The following is a 4260-nucleotide window of genomic DNA, read 5'->3' as shown; positions in this document are numbered from 1 at the left end:
TATTCCCAGATTTTTACTCTTTTGGCCTTTGTGCATGTTTTGTGCATTTGCACTCATATTTTCACAAATATACATTGAATTGATCTCAAATCAATTCTTATCATACTCAAATATCATAATATATTATTTTTCACTATAGAATATATTTATCATTATTTATCATAAAATATTCAAATTTACGAGGTTTTACAGCTCCAGCCAAGCAGAAAGAAGAGTTTAAAGTTGAAATAGAGTTGACCATGCAATAGATGAGGGAGCTACATGATCAACAACTTCAAGCTTTGTCTAATCAGCTTGGTGAATCCAATCGTCATAACAATGCCGATCAGGCAAATAGCGATTCAGACGTGTATGAGAACCTCAATGCTGATAACTCTTTTGTTGATCAAAACGCTGGGGTTGGTCCCGTTGTTTCTCCCCTGAATCGCCCAAAGAAGAATATAGGCGAGGACGAGAAGATAAAAGACATCGAGAGCAAAATCAACACTTTGATGTCCGCTCAAGAGGTGAAGAAGACCGACATACCGTGCCCATACCCAAGGAATTAGGATTCCATTCCCTATTCGACGATGTTTAGTCTGATCAACTTTATGCCGTTCTACAGGAGAGGTTCACCCACTCAGCATCTAATTTACTTTAAATCCCACCTGGGTGTGATCTCTGGCAATGATACATTGATGGTACTATCATTCGTTAGCACCCTTTGCGAGGCCGCCTTCGATTGGTACCGTCGTCTCAAGCCGGGAAGTATCAACTACTGGGATGACATGAAAAACATGTTTCTCACCAACTTCTTCGACGATAACACTGAAGTGTTAATCAAAACACTCTTTGATGAGAAGCATAAAGACATTGAGTCAGTCGACGCCTTCGTCAAACGTTTCCGAAATAAGGCTATTGTAGGATCTGAAATAGATACACTAGAACACTAGAGGGGGGGGGTGAATAGTGTTCTCTTAAAATTATTGCAAAGTAGATAATAAATTGCAAAGAAAAATGGCAATCTCAGAAATTTGCAAACACAAACACAAGGATTTTATACTGGTTCCACCAAACCGGTGTACATCCAGTCCCCAAGCAAATCCCGCTTGAGAGTTTCCACTATGATTTTGAATAAACTTACAAAATCAAACGCAAACCTGACCAATTTGCAAGTCCCTGCAAATTACAACACCAATTGACAAACTCCTTGCCAATTTGAACCCCAATCTCTAAGCCAAGAGATTTACCCTCTCACAACCGAGAGAAAACTTGTTGTAACAAGAACACAATGATCCTATAAGCCTTGAATGTGTATTGAAGTGCAGCAGTGGCTTAGGATACTTTTAATCTCTGTAAAATTGCCTAATGATTTGTTTTTGATGAAAGTATATAGGCAATTTCAGAAACTTTTCTTTTTCAGAAAATCAGAATGTTTTTTCACTTGAAAAATTACACAAAGATCAAAGCTTGTGGGTATGTATATCTATGCAATTTTTCTGAACAAATAACCTATATGTAGCCCTTGAAAAGACAAGTTTTTAAAGTTTAAAAACGTTTAAAAACGGCTAAAAACTGTCAGAAATTCAAATTCTGAAAACTGGAAAACTGTCTTTTGTAGTCGACTACTGTAGTCATTAGTCGACTACACTGAGTTCAGACAGACTCTGTGTTTTCGGAAAATGTTCTCAGTAGTCGACTATAATGATCATTAGTCGACTATACTGTAATTTGACAGAAACTTGAAAAATGACATTTTCTTCAGTAGTCGACTATAATGTTAATTAGTCGATTATATTGTAAACAGACAGAAACTTGTATTTGAGTTATATACATGAGTAGTCGACTACTATCCTAATTAGTCGACTATTAAGATCAAATATTCAGAAATAATGAGTTTTTATAATTAAGTTTTAACTACTATTCTAATGGTTAACATAGGGGATTTCTATAGTTAACCAACACACTAAGCCTGTGTTAGTGTATTCTAAAAATGTGTGTGTGTGCGTGTGTGTGATCAAGGCTTGTACAAATATTCTAAGCAAAGAAAAATTCAAATACATTATCTTTTGTTCTTCATTTTCTTCACTTCAAAATGCCTTGATATTCACTTGCACTTGTACATATTCTGATATTGAAATCTGCATATGAAAGTTAGTGCACACAAAATATAAATTGTTATCATCAAAACATTATCATGGAGAAATGATATTCAACATTCTCCCCCTTTTTGATGATAACAAATAATTTATGCATCATATTAAAACTTAAAACATATAATACTTACTCCCCCTTACTCCCCCTGCATATATGAACATTCATAATAAAAAATTTAACATTCATAATAAAAAATATAAAACTTAACTATTTCTCCCCCTTTGTTATCAACAAAAAGAGGAACCTAAACATAACATAATTTCTTCAACATGAACTAACACTTCAAATAAATCATCCAGGTTATGAACATAGTCCATAACTTCACCCATCCATATTGGTAGGCAAAGACTTGCCATAAAGACTACAAGTTCCACAATGTTCATCACCATGATCTGTTTAAAATATATAGCAGTTATATTAACGAACAAAATAGTAGCAAACTTAACACATATAATAGCAAACTTTTCATAATAGCAGGCTTAACACACAGTCATATTGTAGCAAACTTGACATAATAGCAACACAACCACATAGTTTTAAACATAATAACATAATTATTTTGACAAATAAAAACAGAAACAAATCCTAAGATGCTGGAGGAGGTTGTTGTCCTTGAAAATATGAATTAAACTTTGAGTCCAAGTCTTCAAACTTTTTGATTAGTTCTTCTTGATTACTGATGATGTATCTGTTTTGTGCATAAAGAGCTCTTTGACCAGTTTCCAGTTCTAGGATACGTGCACTCAAGGTGTTGTATTGCACGTCTGAAAAGCACGAGGGTTCAGTAGGAAATGGTGGTGGTTGACTTGAGGAGGCTCCAGCTTGAGTTGAGGTTTGTGGAATTTCTTCTTGTTGAAGTTCAGGTTCATTTTGAACTGGTTCATTTTGAGGATTGTGATCTTGGATTTCAAAATTTGTCAATTTCATCCTAGTTAGGGCATTTGAATCAAAAAATTCAATTGAACGAACAAGAGATTTTTTAGATTTGAGATCGACATGGAATTTATCAAAGATCTTAGTCAGGAATGCACCATAAGGAAGAAATCCTCTAGGAATGGTCAGAAAATTGTCAAAATAAACCTCAGCCCAATTAACTTGAATATTTCCCATAATAGCATATATAGCTTTTGCTAATTCTAGGGAAATGAAATGAAAACTTCCAGTTTTTGAAAACAAGTTATAGGCTAGGATACGAGCAATGAACCTAGGAAATGGACGAAGTTTGTTTGAATTATTCAAAGGTTTTCCATGTCCAGGAAGAAATATGTGATTGGATAACAAGTCTGAATCATTCATCCTAACAGAGCTCAAAGAAACTCCTTGATAAGGAATATTGAATATTTTACCAATTGATTTAGTAGTTAATTCAATCTCCATTCCTTTAACAAGGGTTTTAATTTTTTCAGAACCACCAATTGTACCCACACGTTCAATATTGGTATAAAACATTTTCCATGTCCTGGAAGAAATATGTGATTGGATAGCAAGTCTGAATCATTCATCCTAACAGAGCTAAGAGAAACTCCTTGATAAGGAATATTGAATATTTTACCAATTGATTTAGTAGTTAATTCAATCTCCATTCCTTTAACAAGGGTTTTAATTTTTTCAGAACCACCAATTGTACCCACACGTTCTATATTGGTATAGAACAGTTGCACAAGAAATGGGTATGATGGTTTCTTATTTTCAGCAGAAAATAACTCAAGCAAGCCCACATTTTCAAAATAAGAACTAAAGTTCCATGGAATGAAATCATCGAACTTCACAAATCGTCCTGGAAGAATTTCTAAAGTTGATAGTCTGTTAAATTCTTCCAATAATTCAGGACTTCTTAAATAAACAATGATTTCATCATTAACAGAACTGTGAGTTTGCTTGGCTTTCTTAGATCTAGACATGATGAACTAGTTTAATAACAAGAGAATGAAAGAGCAAGTTTAGAATTATACCCCAAACTGTAGAAACCCTAGATTAGCCGACTATAGCCTGGAGTAGTCGAGTACAGAGCTTGAATAATTGATAGATTTGAAGAAATTGAAGAGAATTTGAAGTAAATTGATGAAATTTTAGAGAGGTAAGAATGCCCTAACCTGGATTCGAAGTTCTGAAGATGGGGAAGAA

Source organism: Asparagus officinalis, chromosome 7, assembly GCF_001876935.1.
Source record: "Asparagus officinalis chromosome 7, Aspof.V1, whole genome shotgun sequence".
Taxonomy (NCBI): domain Eukaryota; kingdom Viridiplantae; phylum Streptophyta; class Magnoliopsida; order Asparagales; family Asparagaceae; genus Asparagus; species Asparagus officinalis.
This window is presented reverse-complemented; position numbering follows the sequence as displayed.